At 39.7% G+C, this 24,312-nt stretch overlaps 1 long non-coding RNA gene across 1 annotated transcript in view; it reads right to left on the bottom strand.

Moving 5' to 3' along the window:
- LOC110341351 overlaps window positions 1-24,312 on the bottom strand; it is a 44,626-nt gene that overhangs the window by 12,077 nt on the left and 8,237 nt on the right. The window contains exon 2 of the long non-coding RNA XR_002383255.2: window positions 9,176-9,372. This is a non-coding gene — a long non-coding RNA (uncharacterized LOC110341351). The remainder of the gene's footprint in view (window positions 1-9,175; window positions 9,373-24,312) is intronic.

The following is a 24,312-nucleotide window of genomic DNA, read 5'->3' as shown; positions in this document are numbered from 1 at the left end:
GAAGTTTGCTTCTTTGTGTTCCAGAGCTTTTAGCTGTGATGTTAATTCTCTGGTATAACTGTTTTCCTGTTTCTTCATGTGAGCACTTAGTGCTATGAACTTCCCCGTAGCACTGCTTTCAAAGTGTCCCATAGGTTTGGGTATGTTGTGTCTTCATTCTCATTGAATTCGAGGAAGTCTTTAATTTCTTTTTTTATTTCCTCTTTGACCCAGGGATGGTGCAGTTGAGCATTATTCAATTTCCATGAGTTTGTAGGTTTTCTGCAATTTGTGTTGTTGTTGAATTCTAATTTTAAGGCATGGTGGTCTGATAAGATGCATGGAGTTATTCCAATTTTTTTGTAGCTGCTGAGGTTTGATATGTTGCCAAGTATGTGGTCGATTTTTGAGAAGGTTCCATGTGGTGGTGAGAAGAAGGTATATTCTTTTTTATGTGGATGAAATGTTCTATAGATATCTGTTAATCCCAGTTGGGTCATTACTTCTATTAGACCCTTTGCTTCTTTGTTGAGTTCCTGTCTGGTATTCTTGTCTAGTGGTGAGAGTGGTGTGTTGAAATCTCCCACTATAACTGTGTGGGGCTTTAGATGAGATTTAAGTTCTAATAATGTTTCTTTAACGAATGTGGATGCCTTTGTATTGGGGGCATAGATGTTCAGGATAGACACTTCGTCTTGGTGGGTTTCACCTGTGATGAGTATGTAATGACCTCCTTCATCTCTTTTGATTGATTTTATTTTAAAGTCTAGTTTGTTAGATATTAGGATTGCTACCCCTGCTTGTTTCTTGGGTCCATTTGATTGAAAAATTTTTTCCCAACCTTTAACTCTCAAGTAATGTCTGTCTTTGAGGGTGAGGTGTGTTTCTTGTATGCAGCAGAAGGAAGGGTTCTGTCTTCGAATCCATTCTGCTAGTCTGTGTCTTTTTATGAGTGAGTTAAGGCCGTTAATATTGAGGGATATTAATGACCATTGATTGCTCATCCTTCTTCGATTTGCGATGGTTGTTGTTGTTGGAATTATGGGTGGAATTTCACCCCTTTGTTCTTTTGGCTGTTGGTAGAGAGGGATTCTCTAATGCTTATGTTTTTCTGGTTGTAGTTAGCTTCCTTGGGTTGTAGTTTTCCTTCCAAAATTTTCTGTAGGGCTGGGTTAGAGGACACATATTGCTTGAATCTAGTTTTGTCATGGAATATCTTGTTTTCTCCGTCTATAGTGATTGAGAGCTTTGCCGGGTATAGTAGTCTGGGCTGGCATCCATGGTCTCTTAGTGTAGGTAGAATATCTATCCAGGACCTTCTGGCTTTCAGAGTTTCCATGGAGAAATCAGGTGTAATTCTGATAGGTCTGCCTTTATATGTTACTTGACCTTTTTCCTTAGCTGCTCTTAATATTCTTTCTTTATTCTGTATGTTTGGGGTCTTGATTATTATGTGGCGAGGGGATTTTTTTTTGTGGTCCACTCTATTTGGTGTTCTATAGGCTTCTTGTACCTTCATTGGCATGTCTTTCTTAAGGTTGGGAAAGTTTTCTTCTATGATTTTGTTGAATATGCCTTCTGCCCCTTTGAGGTGGATTTCTTCTCCTTCTTCTATACCTATTATTCTTAGGTTTGGTCTTTTCATGGTGTCCCATAATTCCTGGATGTTTTGTGTTAAGGATTTGTTGGATTTAAGGTTTTCTTTGGTTGATAAATCCATTTCTCCTAATGTATCTTCAACACTTGAGATTCTCTCTTCCATCTCTTCTATTCTGTTGGTAATGCTTGTATTGGTAGTGCCTGACTGTTTGTCCAGCTTTTCTATTTTCTGCCTTTCTTCAGATTGTGTTTTTTTTAGTGTCTCTATTTCAGTTTTCAACCCTTGCAGCGTTTGCATTGCTTCTTGCAATTTTCTGTTTATCTGTTCGTCCGTTTGTTGCCTTTTATGAATTTTTTGGTTTGTTCTTTCTTCCATTTCTTGCATTTTTTGGTTTGCTTTTTGTTCCATTTCTTGGATTTTGTGCTTTGTTTCTTCTTCCATTTCCTGCCTTTTTTGGTTTGTTTCTTCCTCCATTTTTTTCATTTTTTGCATTGTTTTTTCTACCATTTCTTGCATTTTTTGCTTTGTTTCTTCTTCCATTTCCTGCCTTATTTGGTATGTTTCTTCTTCTAATTCTTGCATTTTTTGCTTTGCTTTTTCTTCCATTTCTTGCATTTTTTGCTTCATTTCTTCTTCCATTTCGTGCCGTTTTTGGTTTGTTTTTTCTTCCAATTCTTGCATTTTTTGGTTTGTTTTTTCTTCCATTTCTTGCATTTTTTGGTTTGTTTTTTCTTCCATTTCTTTGAGTGATTTTCCAATATCCTCTTTTAGGGCCTCTATCATTTTCATGAAAGTGCTTTTAAGATCGTTCTCTTCTGCTTCCTTCGCGTTGGAATATTGGGGTCTTGCTGGTGTGGAGTCTCTAGAATCTGGCGGTGTCATATTTGTTTTTCTGTTGCTGACTGTGTTTTTGTATTGTCTCTTTCCCATCTCTTCCTTTAGTGAGTGCAGAAAGAGCCCCTTCCTTGTCTGGGGACCAGAGTTCCCTTTTGGTGGGTGCTAGTAAGTCCAGTAATCTGGTGGTTCTTCTATGCCTTGTCCAAATGCTGGTCCGTGGGTAGAGAAGAAGAACAGGAATCTGGGGCGCTTAGCCTCCTACCTGGTCCCCTGGACCCTATGCTGGGTCCTGTTGTACCTGATCCGGAACAGCTACTCCCCTGGTCTCCCTGGCTCCTGTAATTTCCTGGTCTCTTTGGTGGGAGAGAAGATCTGGAGTCTGGGGTGCTTGGCTCCCGCCGGGATTGGGAGCTCTGTGCAGTTCCCAGGCGATCTGCAGGCTCTGGAACACAGGCCGGGAAGCTGGCCTGTTTACCTGATGATGCCAGAGGGACAGCTACTTCCCTGTGCGCCCAGCCTCCTCTCCTTTCCTGGGATCGTTGGTGGGAGAGATCTGGAGTCTGGGGTGCTTGGCTCCCGCCGGGATTGGGAGCTCTGTGCAGTTCCCAGGCGATCTGCAGGCTCTGGAACACAGGCCGGGAAGCTGGCCTGTTTACCTGATGCTCCCGCCGGGATTGGGAGCTCTGTGCAGTTCCCAGGCGATCTGCAGGCTCTGGAACACAGGCCGGGAAGCTGGCCTGTTTACCTGATGATGCCAGAGGGACAGCTACTTCCCTGTACTCCCAGCCTCCTCTCCTTTCCTGGAATCGTTGGTGGGAGAGAAGATCTGGAGTCTGGGGTGCTTGGCTCCCACCGGGATTGGGAGCTCTGTGCAGTTCCCAGGCGATCTGCAGGCTCTGGAACACAGGCCGGGAAGCTGGCCTGTTTCGTGATCCTGTTTTTTTAAGTATAGCTGATTCTTTACTATGCCTCTTTGTATTTTACTCAATATTAGCTTGAAGAAAAGATTTCTAATGATTCAAAAATATATATTTAAAGATTATAGTGGGGCACTTTTAGAATTGTGAAAGCATACTAAATCATCTGAGTCTTTTTTTAAAAAAATTATTCCTTTCTCATACATTACCACCCAAATGCAGTTTCCCCTCCCTCCACTCTTCCCAGTCCCCTCTTCAACCTCCTCTTTCCCTCAGAAAATAAGCAGGTATCCCAGGGATATCAATCAAACATGGCACAAGAAGTTATAACAAGACTACTTACAAACCCTCAGATCTAAGCTGGGGCAAGGCAACCCTGTATGAGGAAAAGGGTCCCAGGAGCAGGCAAAAGAGTCAGAGACACCCCCCACTCCCAGTGTTAGGAGTACCACAAGAGCACCCAGCTACAGAACCATAACATACATTCAGAGGATCTAGCTCAGATCCTGTCAGGCTCTAGGTATCTTCCTTCAGTTTCTTGTCAGCCCTTGTAAGCCCCTTTATTTCCTACTTAGTTGTTTCTGGTGGTTGTGTTCTCCTGGTGTCCTGGGCCCCTCTGGCTCCTACAATCCTTCTTCCCCATCTTCAGCAGGGTTCCCTGAGCTTTGACTAGCTTTTGTCCACGAGACTCTGCATCTGCTTGCAGGATAAAGCCTCTCTGTTGATGACTGGGCTAGGCTCCTGTCTGTGAGTATAGCAGAATATCATTAGAAATCATCTTACTGACTTTTTTATTTGTTAGTTGTGTTTTGTTATATCCCAGGTCTGTAGGCTATCCAGCTTCCAGTTCCTGATCATCCGGGCAGAGTCAGGCATGGGCTCTCCGAAATGGTGGGAGCCTCAACTTGAACCAGTCACTGGTTAGCCACTTACACAGGTTCTGTGTCACCATGATCCCAGCACACCTTGCAGACAGGACAAATTGTAGGTCAAAAGATTTATGGCTAGGTTGGTATCACAATCCTACCACTGGAAGCCTTCCCTGGCTACAGAAGATGGCCCGTTCAGGCTTAGTATCCTCCATTACTATGAGTCTTTGCTAGGGTCTCCCTCTGTAGATTCTAGGGAGTTTCCATTGCACTAGGCTTCCATGCTGCCTACCAAATGTTCCCTAATTCTAATACTCTCTGCATCCATCCCCCACCTAATCCCTCCTCTTCTTATCCCTACCCAACCTCGGTCCACCCATAAAATCTATTCTGTTTCCCTTTCTAGGAGACCCATGCACCTCCTTCTAGCCCTATTTGCTACTTGGCCATTTTAGGTATAGACTTGCAGCATGATTGTCCTTTACTTAACATGTAATATCCACTTACAACTTAGTGCATGCCATGTTTATCTTTCTGGGTCTAGATTAAGACTCGCAGTAAGTTTTTTCTAGTTCCATCCATTTGTCTTCAAATTTCATGGTGTCATTTTTTTAAAAATAGCCGAGTAATTCCCAATACTGAAAACAACCTAGACGTTCATCTACATCTTAATACAAGCAGACTGAAAATGGCTTCCTAGTTACTTACCGCATCCATCCACTGAGGCAATGGTAATAACACTGGGTAGATTGGCTTTGATTAGCCCCAACTTGCATAAGCTATTGATGGTAATAGTCTTAGGGAGGGCATATTTTGCCATAATTAAATTTTTTGGTGAATTACTATGATAATTTTGCCTCCATTTTGAATGAGATTAATTTTTCTCCTGTGGGAAGCCCAGTTTAGTTACCATCAACACAGTGTACCATTCTCTGCCTCTTTGCAGTTACTTGATCTGTTTTATCTAGACATCTGCTTTGCATAACTGGTCTCTATAACATCCTGTATATAGAGTTCTGGATTCAGCTAGTCACCTGCTCCCACTGACTCAACTATTCTTATGGACTTGTCAGAGCTGCAGCAGGAAACACATCTCAGTCACCATGTGACTCCACCAAACTCCTATGTGATTGGTCTAAAATTTAGATAATTTAGACTCTAAATAGAGCTGTGGGAATTAAAGGAGAGGGGCTGAATATGATCAAAACCTCCAAAGAATTAATACAAAATTATTTTTAAAAACCAGTAATGTGGGAGGTCCTTCTGTATGCTACAAATACGTATTGTTTTTGTTGGTTGATGAATAAAGCTGTTTCAGCCAATGCACAGGCAGACTTTAGTTAGGTAGGAATTTGGAACAAAAAAATAGGCAGAAGAAAGAAAAAGGAGAATTGCCATGTAGCCACACATGGAAACACAGGGATTAATACAAAAGACGGGAGTTAATAATTAAGAGAGAGCCAGCCAGAAAGAAGCCTAATCCATTGGCTAAACGATTGTAAGCATCAGAGTGGTTATTTATTTATTTATTTATTTATTTATTTATTGGTTTTACGAGACAGGGTTTCTCTGTTTTGGAGGCTGTTGGTCCAGCCTGGCCTCAAACTCACAGAGATCCACCTGCCTCTGCCTCCCAAGTGCTGGGATTAAAGGCGTGCGCCACCAATGCCCGGCCAGAGTGGTTATTTATTTAAAGCCACAGTAGGACCCGGTGGAAGAAGGAAAACCAGTCTAGTGGGACCGAAGTAGAAAAAAATCTCCTTCTACACATCTGTAAAGTTTTCAGCTTACAGGTCCACACATTTTCTCCTTTGCTACATCCCTATTCGTGAGTGTACAGGTCTCAAACTGTTTGTCTCTTCTCCATGCCTGGAGTGGTGTGCTATCTGCTTTCGGTGGGATTTGTAAGCCCTGAATCGCTTTACTGTCTGAGTTTTGTTTCATCTCCTCTGTGAAAACATAGGTTTTAAGACACGCTTATTATAATGATTTATTGTAATCGAGTTATTTAATAAAAGGCATCTTAGTTTAACAACCATACTGAACTGAAAGGAGGACATAGACAGTCCTTATCAGGGGAAGGAAGGCTACAGTGAAAAATGATAGAGAGATGTGTGAGCAAATGCAACTATGTGATCCAGAATTAGGTCTTGTTCCAGGATTCTACAAGTGTTAATATTCCCGGTCCTTTATACTGCAGTTTTCTTTTTCTGAGGCTATGGGTTCTTTCCAGTTTTTTTTTTGTTTAATTTTTTATTTCATTTTACATTCCAACCACAGTTTTTCGTTCCACCCCTCCTCCCACCCCACACCCTTTCTCTCCTCCCTAGCCCAGTCCTCCTCACAGGTAAATACTCCCATGAGGAGTCAACATAGTCTGGCTCAATAGGTGTGTTTTTAACTGAAACAATATTATATATTTCCCTGCTTCCCCTTTCTCCCTCTATCCATCCTAGGTACCCTCCCTCAAACACCTTCTATATCCTCCCCACACCCCACATTCTCAAGTTGGTAACTTCTTTGTCTTTGGTTATTATTACATATATATACATGTGCATACACACATACAAACATACACACATATTTAATTGTTAACAAAAAACACCTTTAATTCACAACAATTTTGGTGCATCCTTATAGTCTCAGGATAGTCTGTGGAAAAGTAAAAATTTTTGTGCTCACTGTAAGTTATCTGTTAAGAATACTTTCCAAATACCAGAAGCTGAATCAAGAATGAAATATCAATAACTCATCAGAGTTAATTACTCTATTTCTATGGTTTAATGCTCAGATAATGAAATGGAAAAGAGCATTTTTATATTTTAATATGTACAACTCTTTCTTAATTTTAAAAATTACTTTGATAGCATTTTATTAGAATTATTACAAATATTTATCAACATTAAATTCAATTTCCGGATCAACAGTATTCTAAAGCATAATGTACTTTTAATTACTAATATCCACTAGTACTCTCAAGTGCATCATGGTCTGAATAGCAAATTATGCATCCTCCTGAATTCATCTCAGTTTTTTTCATTCCTTTACTCCTCGGCATTAACACTGTCTTATCTGTGAATATCATTTGTTCTTTGTTTATCTGACAATCCCTATTCATCCCTTTAGGTACAAGTTAAACCCTAGCACTGCATAGTTAATTAATTTCTAAATTAAGTCTGTTTCTGTAATTCCTCTGTATTTCTGTGTGACTATTATTCTCTGAAATAATCATCTGTTTAACTTCCTAATGAGCTTCCCTGTTACAGATTTGTGAAAGCAATATATTGTGACATGGCTTTTCCAATACCTTTCTCATTCCATCACATATTTACTGCATAACAAGTGTTATCCTTATGCAGTCAACAGTATAGGAGTGTTTAACTTGTTATAAGCTACAAAATATACAGTGGAATGACTATTTTAATTAGCAAGCAAAATAATATTGGACTACCTAATTTACACTGCATTTAAATCCTTAAAGCCTGTGCTATAACATATCCACTAAAATTGCTTCAAAAAGCACCACTCTCTATTTTGAGGCTGATAGCACATTTCTCTTTAATTTGCACACATACAAAGACATGGGTGATATGAACTCTGCGATACAAAAAACAATGTGAAACCCTCATATATGAGTCAGTGAATAATGCCCTGTTATCTCATGAATGACCTTTGAAAAACATTGAGGAAACACAAAGCATGGGCGTTTCTATTTACATAATGCCCATTCTGGTAGACTCAGAATTGCTAAGCATCCAGATTTGCACAAATCTAAAAGTTCAGTGAAAAATAATTTTAGAGAGGCATTCCAATTCTATCCCTCTCTTAGCAAGCATATGATAGTGTCAAGGATGAACCAAGGCCATTCCTCACTAACTGAAGAAATTATACTCATTTACTTATTATTTATTTATTCATTTGTTTATTCCTTGCAATGATGAGGACAGGACCCAAGGCCTTACACATACTAGGGACACATTTTACTCTTAAGGTTTATCTTAATATTTTATTTAGAATTTTTATTCTTCCTGTCTTTATGATAAATTTACAGATGGTTTGTGATCAGTCCATTTCCAGTGACAAAACTCTGAGTAGAGTTCCCTTTGATACAGATGTTTGACATCAGGGCTTTTAGCCCATAATTACAATAATAATCATTTGCTGAGACTAGCTCTTTAAACTCATGGATGATATGATATATAGATGTGAGGCCCAGTACCTAATTTTATATGCAGATGTCATTATTAAATTGACATAGCTGACACACAGAAAAGAACAAAGAAAACAAAACAGAATTCAGTGCCCTATTCAATCCAGTCTGAAGGCTGAAATCTATCTCTGTGGACTTCCAGGCATCACAGATTTTAACAAGAATTTTTATTCAAGAATAGAAATGATTATCAGTTGGCTAGACATTATCATTCTTTCACAGGTTATTTGTCAGTCCCCCATGCTCCTATGGTAATGACTCCAAAGCCCAGGCTTTGGATTACCTAAGGCTGATATTGGAGAAGAAATAGCACCTAGAACTCAGAGAGTTGCGTGGGTAATCTATAGTGCAAGAAGAAGAGTGAGCCACCCATAGATTGTTTCCCAAGGACGACAATAAGTTACATGGCAGAGGGCCATGTGTCCGAAGAGCAAAGTGTGCCTCTTGGGGAGTATCAACAACGAGAACCAGGACAGCACAGAAAACAAAAGGAAAGCACAATTTCTGTGCTCTCCCCATTCTTTTCCATCTTCAATGGAGCCCAGAGTGGGGAAAAGAAATGGTCAAAGTTAAGACGTGAGTGTGATATCAAAGAACATATTCAAATGTATCATTTTTCACATAGGATGAAGTGCTACATAGTCAGGGAAAAATCAGATTTCTATGAGGTTTGTTAATTTTAAACTAAATGACTTTGCTCTGCCAAACTCTGGGTGACTATAAGTAACTCCATTTCCCATTCAGTTAATAAATTCACTCTCACCTGCTTCCCCCTGAACTAAATGTCTGACATCAACAACATCGTCTGGGCTTCATAAGTGGCTCTTACTCGCTAAGTTGAAAACTCTTCCTGGCTCCTGCTGGTGTGTTTTCATTTGCTGTTGAGGGGAGCCTTATTTCGGAGAGGCTGTGCAGGCTTTGCTTGAGTATCCTCTCCCAAGCGTGTTTCAATTCTTGAGTCTGGATGGGAAGATAAACATTATCACAGTTTCGATCCTTAAGGAGGATTCACCAAAAATCAGTCAAAAATAACCATTGCAAGAACATTTATAACAGCGCTTCAGAATCTCGGGGACAGGGATGCTCTTGAGGACTGTGCTTTCAGCCAAAACAGATTTTTCTTTTTGTATTTATCAAAGGTTTTCTCAGCTGCTGCCTCCAGTTATTATTAGTATCCCCAGGAATGGGGAGGCTGAGCATGGAAAATCTCCTGGAGAAAGCACAAAAAGAGAAGGGGCTTTCTTTTTGTTGCTTTGTTTATAATGAAAATAGGTTCTTCTCTCATACAACACATCCCACCCACAGTTTCCTGTCCTTCCACTCCTCTTAGTTTCTCTGGTCATACTTCTCGACGGTGGTGATATATTAACTATGATTTATGCAAGCTTGCCTGATGGTTCAGAAAGCAAAGACAGTCTCAGGCAGTGGTGGCACACACCTTCTATCCCAGGACTCAGGATTAAGAGATAGGTGGATCTCTGTTAGTTCAAGGCCACACTGACTGCACAAAATTGATTCAGTCCTAAGAGAAACAGCCCACACAAAAGTGATCTCAGCACTTGGGATTACACATCTTTAATCCCACAACTAGAGTGGTAGACACAGGAGGATATGACTGAGTGGTGAAAGGAATAAAAGGAGGAGGAGACAGGAACTCAGAGCCTGTTGCCTCTGAGGATTTGTGGAGACAGGATTGCTATTTCCGCTGAGTAGATGTAAGATCTACTATCTTGATTGGTTTGTTTCTCTGATCTTCAGTTTAAAGCTTGAACCCCAATACCAGTCTCTAGTTTTTTTTTTTTATTTATCATGTAACACTCCACAACTCCCTCATATCTATGCCCCTTCTGTTTAGTTTCCTCCAGAAAAAGATCAGGCATGTAAGAGACAACAAGCAAACATGGCAAAACAAGATACAATAAGACAAGAAAAATCCCTCATATTGAGGCTGGACAAGGCAATCCAACAGGAGGAAAAGAGGCCCAAGAGCAGGCAAAAGGCTAATAGATACAAATTGTAGGTAAAAGGCTGAGTCGTTGTCCTAATTCCTCCACTGGAAACTTTGACAGGTCACAGGAGTTGTCCCATTTGGACTTTGCATCCCCTATTGCTAGGAGTCTTCATTAGGGTAATTCTCATAGACTCCAGGGAGTTTACAATGCACTAGGTTTCTATGGCAACCTCAAAGTGCCCACCAATTCCAATTGCTTCTGCCAGCATTCTCTCTCTCCATCCCCCTGCCCACCTGATTGCTCCCATTGACATCCATCTCTTCCTCTCCCCCTGCTACATCTATTTCCCCTTGCATGGAAGACCCATGAATCCTCCCTTGGGTCCTCCTTCTTACCCAGCTTCTCTAGGTTTGGGGATTGTAACATGATTATCTTTTAATTAACAGCTGATACCCACTTATAAGTGAGGACACACCTTGTTTATGTTGTTACCCCACTCATGATGATTTTTTTCTAGTTCCATCCATTTGCCTGCAAATTTCATGATGTCATTTCTTTTGACAGCTGATTAATGCTCCATTGTGCAAATGTAACACGGTTTCTTTATTCATTCTTCCATTGACGGCAAAAACTCCAACCCATAATTTGTTCTGCTTGCAAGATGTGTTGGGGTAAAGGTGGCATAGAACTATGTGGGAATGGCCAACCAATGACTTGTCCAACTAGAGTCCCATGCCACAAAAGGGAGGATCAGGAACTGCAGGTTGGACAGCCCAGAGACTTGGGATATAACCAAACAAGATTGCCTGCCCACAACAAAATAAGTCAACTAAAGGATTCTTACTGGTAGTCTTCTCTACTCTGCTATACTCATAGATTGATTTCTAACCCAACTGTCGTCAGAGAGGTTGCAAACAGCAAGTGACATGAACAGGGACCACCCCCCCCAGGCAAACTTTCAGCTGAGCGATCCTGTAGTAAAGTGAGAGGAAGGAATTATTGTAGGAGCTAGAGGGATCAAGGATAACACAAAAACATAGCCCATAGAATCAACTAAGCAGAGGACATAGGAGATCACAGAGACTGAAGCAGTAATCATGAACCCTGTATGGGTCTAAGCTTGTTATTCTGCATAGATTTTATTCTTGTGTAGCTCGGTGTTCTTATGGGATTCCTAACAGTGGAAGTAGGTCTCTCTATGACTCTTTTTCCTGCTATTGGAAACTTTGTTTCTCCAACTTGGCTGCCTCATCCAGCCTTAATATGAGGGGATGTGCCAATTCTTAGTACAGCTTGTTGAGTCATGTTTGGTTGGTATCCCTGGAATGTCTGCCCCTTTCAGAGGAGAAATGGATCTCGGGGAGATGAAAGGTACAGGGAGGGACTGGATCAAGAGGAGGAAAGGGAAACTGTTATTGGGATATATGAGAGAAGAATAAACAAAAAGGAAGCAAAAATACACTGTTAGGAGTCTTACAACCAAATTAATAGCTACAATATATATATGCAAAGGACCTGGTGCAGACCATAATATATGCAGCAGGCCCGTGGCTTGTTGCTTCCTTCTCTGTGAGCTCATATGATACCTGCTTAGTTGATCTGGTGGACCATGTTCCCTGGGTGCCTTCCATTGTCTCTGATTGCTCCTAACCCTCTTCCTCAGGATTCCCTGATCTCTGAGCATGGAACCTTTGGACCTGATAGAAACCTTCAATTTAGGCTTTCTCTCTCTCTCTGTACAAATGTCAGCTGTCAATCTCTGCACCCACTCTGATCTGCTGCCTGAGGAAACCCATCTGATGATGACTAGATAAGGCACTGGTCTATGAGTCTAGAAGAATATCATTAAGAATCATTTTGTTCGTTTGGTTGGTTGGGCCACCCAGTGTCTGGTTCCTGACCATCCAGACAGTGTAGGGCATGGGACACCTCGTGTGGGTGGGTATTAAGTTAATACAAACATCAGCTGTCCACTCCCATATGTTCTATGTTGTTACTGTCCCCAGACACCAGGAATTAATAGAGTGGTAAACTGAAGGTTCACTAGGAAATTTCCCATTGGAAATTTTTCCATATATGTAACCTATGATTTTTAAATGTATAATTTCAATTAATTTATCTAGAATTCATTTCTTATGCTCTTCAAAATTAATCTTTCATGTGTCTTCATCTATTTCATACAAGTAGGACATGCTTTTTGCATGTGTATTTAAGGGAGGCATTTTAAAAAGAGGAGAGATCAGATTTGCTATGTATTTGGTGCACTTGAAAATCTGTTCAAAGCAGTATCAAATCTTGGCATTTCACAAAGTTTGCTGCAAACCCACGAGGGCACAACAAAAAGAAATTCACTATTTTTAGACCTTAGAAAATCACTCTTAAAAGTGACTTCATTTAATGAAATACAACATTATTTTCAACTCCCTTTGGTTCTGTGACACTTAGTTTATTTTTGATTGAAGTTGCTATAGAAATTCTGTTCAAGCTAGACAGTAAGGTTGTTTTTTTCTGTGTAAAACTAGAGCATGAAGCACACAGGGGGACCCCCATTGTTCACCATCCTACTATTGCCCTTTGAAGTTGTCTCTCTGGAAGTCACTGAAGGTAGCTGAATTGATTTCATTTATTGAAACTCACCTGGGAATAGTGGGATACACTGTATGAACATCTTTATCGCCAAAGAACACCCCATAATGAAAATAATGAAGATAAAAAGGACTTACTTTTATTTCCAATACCAACTCTTGTACTCATATATTTAGTCCGTACAAGGCCTATATTACTTGAGAGCTTTTAGCATCCCCATTGGTTAGAAATTGACCTCATGATCAGAAAACTTCTATAGATTTTGACCCAAGGCCCAAGGGGAAGGGATAGATTGTAGGTCTAAAACTTAATCTTGCCACCTACTCATGTTCAATGCATCTCGCACACAGCGAGGCCACTTGTCTGCTGTGACACTGAGGCTTGGTGAACTTCATTCTTAATGTATTTGAGGAAAGGCTGGAGACATAGTAACAAAAGTATATTGCTAGCACCTCAATTGAAATGGGAATCTTTCTTCAAACCTATGACAAAGCAAGCTCCCTATCTATATACTAAAGAGCACTCAAAACTACCCTGATCATTTGCTGTTAAATGCACATGTAAAATACAAAACAAATAAAAAAATAAAACCATGGACACTGTAGAATTATTTTATACTTATAGCAGAGAGAAAATGTTTAGAGGGTCTGTGTGTGTGTGTGTGTGTCTGTGTGTGTGTCTGTGTGTGTGTCTGTGTGTGTGTCTGTGTCTGTCTGGTTGCCTCCTTTTCCCTCTCTTAGATAACCATCAAGCTGGATTAGAGAAAACTACATATAAACTATGATGTATGAGGTCTTAACTGGGGCTAGAACATGTTGAATAAGTTTGTTCTTTCTGAAATTTCTTTTTCTTCTAATTGTCTTACCATAAACACCTTTAAAATCAGCTTCATTTAGAACAAAGCCTGAAAGCCGGCTAGGATGGAAAATAGCCACAATGTTCTTGGGATTTTTAATTTATTTTCTAAGCCAATAGGCAATCATGTCACATAAAAAGTCATTAGAAGACACCCAGAGGCAAATTTCTTACATTACTGTTGAAATATTCAGTGATTGCTATGAAAATCAAACACCTATACATTTAAAGGATTACATTAATGACTCCAGGGTAACACTCTATTAAACCTTTATTTCTCCCTTTAGAATACTAAGGAACCTGTAGACTAGTCACATTTATGTCTGGAAAATGCCTAGCCATATAGGGATCCAATCCCCTCAATTGAGTCCATTAATAAGACAAACTTCATTGTAATTCCTTTGAATATTTTTACTTTTATTATTTGTCTTGTACTATGTCTCTATAAACATTGCTTTTATATAACATACAGCATGTTCAAAAATGTGGCGATTTACTCTATCACAACCTTAGCATTGTCTACTTCCCATACGTTTTATAGAACATATGTTTCTCAGATTTTTATTTTATGGGGTTCTACTAATTATTGTTGCCTACTGCATAAAATTTTTTCACTATTTTTTCTAGCATCAATTCATGCCTTCACCTAACATGTAACATGAAACAATAATCATCGTGAGGAAAAACAACAATTAAACATCTAATTTGTGTTTACCTCACTTATTCTTTTATTTCTCCAACATATGCACAATGATGCAAATGAAGACACAGTTTTGAGTACACATTTCTACCCTTACACTACAAGATGATAGGGGCAAGGAACCAAATGTATTTCAGTTGTAATTTCTAGATTCATTCAAAAAATAATGTGCTTTACTGAACTGAAATCCTGGAACCCAGCAGCAGAGAGGGAGGAGTGATGTGCAAAGGGGTCAAGACCGGGCTGGTGAAACCCACAGAGACAGATGACTTGAACAAGAGGGAGCTCTTGGAACCCAGACTGTTGACTGAAAGGTCATCATGGGACTGATCCAGACCCCCCTAAATTTGGGTGTCAGGGAGGAGGCCTCGGAAATCTATGGGGACTTGGGTAGTAGATCAGTATTTATCCCTGGCATACGAATGGACTTTGGGTGCCCATTCCACATTGTGGGATGCTCTCTCAGCCTGGACACATGGGGGAGGGCCTAGGCCCTGCCCTGGATGAAATGACAGACTCTGGAGATCCCCTGTGGAGGGCCTCACCCTCCCTGGAGAGTGGAATGGGGATTGGGTGGGGGACTGGGAGAGTGGGTGGAGGAGCAGGGGAGGAGGGGAGGGAGAGGGAGCCGGCATTGACATGTGATGCAAGCTTGTTTATAATTTAAATTTAAAAAGATAAAAAAATAATGTGCTTTTTAATTAAGTACAACTCTATTATCAATGAGGCTACATAAATATGCACATAGGCCACTTTTTCATAGTGCATTAACTTCATTCCTAGCATGGTCAATAATAGTACATGATGCCGTATTTCATTAGCTTTTGAGATGAAAATGAAAATGTTTTTTGAAATATGCTTAGCTGTATTTTTAGTCTACCTTATAGGTAATAATGATGTTCAAAATGTACATTTTGTGGGTGGGGCTGATTGTACAAAAGGCTAGACTATGTGACACACCATAGCTCCCGATGCCACTAGGATTAATGAAGAGGTGTTGGAAAGATGGAGGTGCTAGGTGGGTTTTTGTTTGTTTGTTTGTTTGGTTGGTTGGTTGGTTGGTTGGTTGGTTGGTAGGTTCTGTTTTTCTAGACAGGGATTCTCTGTAGCTTGGGAGCCCATCCTGGATCTTGCACTGTAGCCTTAAACTCACAGAGATCCACCTGTCTTTGCCTCACAAGTGCTGGGATTAAAGGAGTATGACATCATTGACTAGCTTTGTTTTGTTTTTGATTGATTTTTTTGAGGAGGAGCCTCTGACAATGGAACCAGTATTTATCCCTAGTGCATGAATCGACTCAGGAAGCCCATTCCCTATGAAAGGATACTCTCTCAGCCTAAATACACAAGGAAGGGCCTAGGCTCTGCCCCAAATGATGTGACAGACTTTGGTGATCCCCCTCCCTGGGAAGTGGATGGTGGGTGGGATGGGGTTTGGTGAGGGACTTGGAAGGACTGGAAGGAGAGGGAACTGGGATTGATATGTAAAATAAAGCTGATATATTACTACACCGTTTTTAATACAACAACTAGAATTTCTGGAACATTAATTAGATTAAGAATTCCCTTGTGGAAATGCTTGAATGTCCTCTCATCACTTAAAAAGTATGTTTTCAAGTATGACACTAAGGAACTTTTTGAGTTGGGTCCTGCCAACATGATCAGGCACAGCCACCACTCACTACTGAGATACAAAAATCTTCAAGGACATACAACTCCACATATGTGACTTTTCTCTCAAGAACCCATCCCCTTGCCTATACATATAGTGTTCCTCTTATCTCCCACATCAATGAAATACCATACACATCCCTCTAGCCTTGTTCCAGGAATGAACATATTTTATATTATTTTTGTTGGAAAGCACAACAATTATATACACCTCAGTTCTGTCTATTGAATAAACCTGAAACAAATTAACAAAACATGGAAGACTTTTTATTCAAAAATGTAGGATAGAATACTCAATGCAGAAATCACAGTATCTGAAACAATACTGGTTTTTCTTTTCTACAGCCATGGTTCTTGCAGAGACAAACAATGAGCAAAGTTGTGGACACAGACTCTCAGCTCAGGAAATTTAAATATTTTTTATATTTTATTTTTTATTTTTAAATTTAAATTAGAAACAAGGTTGCTTCACATGTCAATTCTAGGTCCCTCTCCCTTTCCCTCCCCTCCTCCCAAGTCCTCCCACCAACCCTCCTAATAGCCCCTCATTTCCCCAGGAAGGGTGAGGCCCTCCATGGGGGTGCCCATAGTCTGTCATGTCATCCAGGGCAGGACCTAGACCCTCCCCCAAGAGTCCAGGGTGAGAGTGCATCTCTCATTGTTGGATGGGAGCCCAAAGTCCATTTGTATACCCGGGATAAATACTGATCTACTGCCCAAGGCTCAATAGATTACCTAGGCCTCCTCACTGACACCCACATTCAGGGGGTCTTGATCAGTCCCATGCTAGATTCCCAGCCATCAGTCTGGGATTCAAGTCAGGTAAGCTGTTTCTGGGGGTTAAACCAGCCCAGTCTTAATCCCTTTGGTCATCAGTCCTCCTTCTCTGTTACTGGCTTTCTTGAGTTCAGCTCAGTGCATAGCTGTGGGAGTCTGCCTCTGCTTCCATCAGCCACTGAATGAAGGTTCTGTTTCCCAGACTCTCTGGCCATGGGATTGTAGTCTGGCACTCCCCAGATCTATGTCTAAAATCCATATATGAGAGAGTACATGCCATGTTTCTCTTTTTGTGACTGGGTTACCTCACTCAGGATGGTTTCTTCTAGTGCCATCCATTTATCTGCAAATTTCAGGAATCCATTGTTTTATTCTGCTGAATAGTACTCCATTGTGTAAATGTGCCACATTTTCTCTATCCACTCTTTGTTTGTGGGGCATCTAGGTTGCTTCCAAGTTCTGGCTATTACAAATAACGCTGCTATGAACATAGTGGAACAGACATCTTTGTTGTATGAATGGGCATCTTTTGGATATATGCCTAAGAGTGGAGTTGCTGGGCCCTGTAATAGGTTTATTCCCATTTTTCTGAGGAATCTCCATACTGATTTCCAAAGTGGCTGTACAAGTTGCCACTCCCACCAGCAGTGGAGGAATTTTCCCCTTTCACCACAACCTCTACAGCATAAATTGGCATTGGCGTTTTTAAATTTAGCCATTCTGACAGGAGTAAGATGGTATCTCAGAGTTGTTTTGATTTGAATTTCCCGGATGGCTAAGGATGTTGAGCACTTTCTCAAGTGCCTCACAGCCATTTTAGACTCCTCTATTGAGAATTCTCTATTTAGTTCTGTAGCCCACTTTTTAATTGGATCCTTTGGTGTTTTGGAGACTTGCTTCTTGAGTTCTTTGTAAATTTTGGAGAGAAGCCCTCTGTCAGATGTGGGGTTAGTGAATATTTTTATCATTCTGTGGGCTGCCTTTTTGTCTTGCTGACTGTGTCCTTTGCCTTACAGAAGCTTCTCAGTTTCAGGAGGTCCCATTTATTAATTGTTGATCTCACTGTCTTACTGGTGTTATGTTCAGGAAGCTGTCTCCTGTACCAATTCGTTCAAGGGTACCACCCACTTTCTCTTCTAAGAGGTTCAGTGTGGCTGGATTTATGTTGAGGTTTTTGATCCATTTGGACTTAAGTTTTGTGCATCGTGATGGACATGGATCAATCCGCATTCTTCTACATGCCAGCATCCAGTTATGCCAGCACCATTTGTTAAAGATGCTTTCTTTTTTCCATTGTATATTTTTAGCTTCTTTGTTGAAGATCAGATGATCATACATGTATGGGTTAATATCAGGATTTTCAACTCTATTTCATTGGTCTATGTGTCTATTTTTGTGCCAATACCAAACTGTTTTCAGGACTACAGCTCTATAATAGAGCTTGAGGTCAGGTATGGTGATGCCTCCAGATGTAACTTTGTTGAGTAAGGTTGTTTTGCCTATCCTGGGTCTTTTGTTTTTCCATACAAAATTGATTATTGTTCTTTCAAGGTCTGTGAAGAATTGTTGTGGTGTTTAATGGGGATTGCACTGAAACTGTAGATTGCTATTGGCAGGGTTGCCACTTTTACTACATTGATCCTACCTATCCAAGAGCATGGGAGATCTTTCCATTTTCTAAGGGCTTCTTTAATTTCTTTCTTTAAAGACACAAAGTTCTTGCAATACAGGTCTTTCACATGTTTGGTTAGCATAAACCCAATATATATTTTTTTGTTTTATGAGACAGGGTTTCTCTGTATTGTTTTGGAGACTGTCGGTACTGCCCGGGCTTGAACTCACAGAGATCTGTCTGCCTCTGCCTCCCGAGTGCAGCGATTAAAGGCGTGCACCACCAATATATTTTATGTTGTTTGTGGCAATTGTAAAGGATGATGTTACTCTGATTTCTTTCTCAGCCCTTTTATCATCTGTATATAGTAGGGCTACTGATTTTCTTGAGTTGATCTTGTAACCTGCCACTTTGCTGAAGGTGTTAATCAGCTGTAAGAGTTCCCTGGTAGAGTTCTTTAGGTCATTTATAAAAAACTATCATATCATCTGCAAATAGTGAAAGTTTGACCTCTTCCTTTCTAATTTGTATCCCCTTGATCCCCCTTTGTTGTCATACGGCAATGGCTAGAACTTCAAGTACCATGTTGAAAAGGTATGGAGAGAGTGGACAGCCTTGTCTTGTTCCTGATTTTAGAGGAATTCTGTTGAGTTTCTGTCCATTTAGTTTGATGTTGGCTGTTGGTTTACTGTATATAGCTTTTATTATGTTTCAGGTTGTTCCTGTTATCCCAGATCTCTCCAAGACATTTATCATGAAGGGGTGTTGGATTTTGTCAAAGGCTTTTTCAGCATCTAGTGAGATGATCATGTGATTTTTGTTTTTCAGCTTGTTTATATGGTGGATTACATTGATGGATTTTCGTATGTTGAACCATCACTGCATCACTGGGATGTAACCCACTTGATCGTGGTGAATGATTGTTTTGATGTGTTCTTGGATCTGATTTGCCAGTATTTTATTGAGTATTTTTGCATCAATGTTCATGGGGTATATTAGACTGAAGCTCTCTTTCTTAGTTGTGTCTTTGTGTGTCTTGGGTATCAAGGTTATTGAAGACCCTTCTGCTTCTATTGCGTGGAATACATTGAGAAGAATTGGTATAAGCTATTCTCTGAATTTCTGGTAGAATTCTGCACTGAGGCCATCTGGACCTGGACTTTTTTTGGTTGGGAGACTTTTGATGACTGCTTCTATTCCCATAGGGGTTATAGGTCTATTTAAATTGCTTATCTGTTATTGATTTAATATTGGCAAGTGATAGCTATCCAGGAAGTCATCCATTTCCTTTAAATTTTCAAATTTTGTGGAATTCAGGCTATCAAAGTATGACCTGATGATTCTCTGAATTTCCTCAGAATCTGTTGTTATGTCCCGCTTTTCATTTCTGATATTGTTAATTTGCATGTTCACACTCTGCTATTTGGTAAGTTTGGACAAAGATTTGTCTATTTTGTTGATTTTCTCAAAGAACCAACTCTTCATTGCAGTGATTCTTTTTATTGTTTTCCTAGTTTCTACTTTATTAATTTCAGCCCTCAGTTTGATTATTTCCTGTCATCTACTCCTCCTGGGGGAGTTTGCTTCTTTGTGTTCTAGAGCTTTCAGCTGTGTTGTTAATTCTGTAGTATAACTATTCTCCAGTTTCTTCATGTGGGCACTTAGTGTTATGAATTTCCCCCGTAGCACTGCTTTCAAAGTGGCCCATAGGTTTGGGTTCATTCTCAGTGAATTCTAGGAAGTCTTTAATTTCTTTTTTATTTCTTCTTTGACCCAGGAATGGTGCAGTTGTGCATTATTCAATTTCCATGAGATTTTAGGGTTTCTGTGATTTGTGTTGTTGTTGAATTATAATTTTAACGCATGGTGGTCTGATAAGATGCATTGAGTTATTCCAATTTTTTGTTCCTGCTGAGGTTTGATATGTTGCCAAGTATGTAGTCAATTTTTGAGAAGGTTCCATGTGATGGTGAGAAGAAGGTATATTCTTTTTTATGTGGTTGGAATGTTCTATAGATGTCTGTTAATCCCAATTGGGTCATAACTTCTATTAGACCCTTTGCTTCTTTGTTGACTTTCTGTCTGGGATTCCTGTCTAGTGGTGAGAGTAGAGTGTTGATGTCTCCCACTATATGTGTGTGGGGCTTTATATGTGATTTAAGTTTTAGTAATGTTTCTTTTAAGAACGTGGATGCCTTTGTATTTGGGGCATAGATGTTCAGAATTGAAACTTCATCTTGGTAGATTTCGCCTGTGATGAGTATGTAATGACCTCCTTCATCTCTTTTGACTGATTTTATTTTAAAGTCTAATTTGTTAGATATTAGGATTGCTAACCCTGCTTGTTTCCTGGGTCCATTTGATTGGAAAATCTTTTCCCAACCTTTAACTCTCAGGTAATGTCTGTCTTTGAGGGTGAGGTGTGTTTCTTGTATGCAGCAGAAGGATGGATTCTGTCTTTGAATCCATTCTGTTAGCCTATGTCTTTTTATGGGTGAGTTAAACCATTAATACTGATACTTCTTTGCTCATTCTTCTTTGATTTGGAATTGTCGGTGGTGGTGGAATTATGTGTGGAACTCCACCCCTTTTTTCTTTTGGCTGTTGGTAAAGTGGGATTATCTAATGCCTATGTTTTTCTGGTTGTAGTTAACTTCCTTGAGTTGGAGTTTTTCCAGAACTTTCTGTAGGGCTGGGTTAGTGGATACGTATTGCTTGAATCTAGTTTTGTCATTGAATATCTTGTTTTCTCCATTTATAGTGATTGAGAGCTTTGCTGGTTATAGTAGTCTGGGCTGGCATCCATGGTCTCTTAGTGTTGGTAGAATATCTATCCAGGACCTTCTGGCTTTCAGAGTTTCCATGGAGAAGTCAGGTGTAATTCTGATAGGTTTGCCTTTATATGATACTTGGCCTTTTTCCTTAGCTGCTCTTAATATTCTTTCCTTATTCTGTATATTTGGGGTCTTGATTATTATGTGGCAAGGGGACCTTTTTTTTCTGATCCACTCTATTTGGTGTTCTGTAAGCTTCTTGTACCTTCATTGGCATGTCTTTCTTTAGGTAGGAAAAGTTTTCCTCTATGATTTTGTTGAATATGTTTTCTGCCCCTTTGAGGTGGTTTTCTTCACCTTCTTCTATACCTATTATTCTTAGGTTTGGTCTTTTCATGGTGTCCCATATTTCCTGGATGTTTTGTTTTAGGGATTTGTTGGACTTAAGATTTTCCTTGGTTGATAAATCCATTTCCCCTAGTGTATCTTCAACACCTGAGATTCTCTCTTCAATCTCTTGTAATCTGTTGGTAATCCTTGTATCTGTTGTACCTGACCATTTGGCCAGCTTTTCTATTTCCAGCCTTTCTTCAGATTATGTTTTTTTTTTATTGTCTCTATTTTAGGTTTCAACCCTTGCACTGTTTGAATTGTTTCTTGCAATTTTTGGTTTATCTTTTTGTCCATTTGTTGCATTTTATGAATATTTTGTTTGCTTTTTTGTCCCACTTCTTGCATTTTTTGGTTTGTTTTTTTTTTTTTTCTTCCATTTCTTCCATTTTTTTTTGGTTTGTTTTTTCTTCCATTTCTTGAATTTTTTGGTTTGTTTTTTCTTCCATTTCTTTGAGGGATTTTCCTATTTCATCTTTTAGGGCCTCTATCATTTTCATGAAATTGTTTTTAAGGTCATTCTCTTCTGCTTCATTTGCATTGAAATGTTGGAGTCTTGCTGCTGTGGAGTCTTTAGAATCTGTGGTGTCATATTTGTTTTTCTGTTGCTGAGTGTGTTTTTGTATTGTCTCTTTCTCATCTCTTCTTCTAGTGGGTGCAGAAAGAGCCCCTTATTGGTCTGGTAGTTAGGGGACCAGAGTTCCCTTTTGGTGGGTGCAAGCAAGTCCAATATTCTGGTAGTTCTTGTATTCCTCATCCTAGTTCTGGTCCCGTGGGTGGAGAAGAAGCTCAGGAATCTGAGGTGCGTAGTCTCCCACCTGGTCCCCTGGTCCCTTTGGTGGAAGAGAAGACCTGGGATCTGGGGTGCATGACACCTGTTGGGATTGGAGGCTCTGTGGCAGTCCCCAGGCACTGGTCCTCTTGACCTGCTGGTCCCCTAGTCTGGTCCCACTGGTCCCACTGGTCTCCTGGACCTGCTGGTCCCTTGGTCTCCTTGGTGGAAGAGAACACCTGGGATCTGGGGTGCTTGGCTCCTGCTGGGATGGGAAGCTCTGTGACAGTCCCCAGGAATCTCCAGGCACTGGAATGCAGGCCTGGATGCAGGGTCTGTTTTACTTGGTCCTGCCGGACCCGCTGGTCCCCTGGTCTCGTTGGTGGAAGAGGAAATTTAAATATTTTATAATGGAAAAAAAAAGGTTGCTTCTTTTTCCTGGACTACATTGTTATTTATTTAACATACTGTGTAAATAAACACGCCTCTTTTTCTTGAAGATATCAATTTTATCTTCTAATATATACAAATATTCTTAATGAGAAAGATAGTAATAAAAAGATAACTAGTAACAAAACTTAGACAATAATATCTTTAAAAGTATAGAATACATATATTGAGAAATGTCACATAGACTTTAAGCATCCAGTCTTATAAAATAAATTAAGCTAAAATGAGTCAAATGAAATTGAACTTCTTATAAAGACCTACCAAAATAACATTCTGAAGAACTGTGTGCTATTATTTTTCTCGCATTAAGTATTTATTTCTCTTCTACATATCTGATATGTTGACATCTAAGTTTTCACTAGAGTCTAAAATCTACATGACAAGGTTTAGGAGTTGCAACCATCGACTTTATACATTATAGGACCAGAGTTTGAAAGTACTTAGGAATAGTTGCAATTAGAGATTCAGGGCACTTGCATTTTAACAAATGTCTAAATATATGCAAGAGAAAATGACTGATGCTAAGTGAATTATGATTCCTTTATTACTCAGTAGTGCAAAACAGTCTAAAAGTCAACTCTGTACCTATTTGGAAAATTCAGTTGGTACCTATCATTATTTCTCAATTTAACTGCAATTAAATCTGAGTAAATTTTTCTTTTCCTGAACTGAACTCTAGAATTAGAATCTTCTACAACAGCAGTTCTCAATCTTCCCAACCCAACACTGTGAAACTTTAAAACAGTTCCTCATGTTGTGGTCATCACCGAGCAAAAATTAATTTTATTGCTACTTCGTAACTGTAATTTTGCTACTGCTATGGGTATAATGTAAATATTTGTAAACATTTGTAAAGAAAATCTGACATTTGACCCCTGTGCAGGTCATGACTCACATACAGGTTGAGAACTGCTGCTCCACAAGGTGAAAATTAAAATGTTTTAATGCTTTTGGAATTCAGTTAACTGGATATAGTAGTGACAAAACAAAACACAAACAAAAAAAATCAACAAAGATGACAAGATGTGACCTCTGGTACAGGAGTGACATGAAAGCTATTGGTTGGGATAGCCAATCAATTTCTGATTGTTTAGGAGGAATACTCCACTGGAGGGATTTCAAACCTGGGACTATAAACCTGTGCAAAAGCCAATGACTTGAGATAGCATAGGAACAAGGGCAAAACTGACTCCCATTGTTTTGCTAAATGATTATATTTTCAAAATGCATTCTAGGTAGTTATGTTCATTGTTACCCATTTATTTGCTCTTCTCTCGGTTACTGTCAGAAGTGCTTCTTTCTACAGTAAGTAGTGGTGAATAAAGGGACTCACAGTTGGTTAGAAGGTTAAGGATTAATAA

This window comes from Mesocricetus auratus, unplaced genomic scaffold (assembly GCF_017639785.1).
Source record: "Mesocricetus auratus isolate SY011 unplaced genomic scaffold, BCM_Maur_2.0 Super-Scaffold_100023, whole genome shotgun sequence".
NCBI classification, from domain to species: Eukaryota; Metazoa; Chordata; class Mammalia; order Rodentia; family Cricetidae; genus Mesocricetus; species Mesocricetus auratus.
This window is presented reverse-complemented; position numbering and strand designations above follow the sequence as displayed.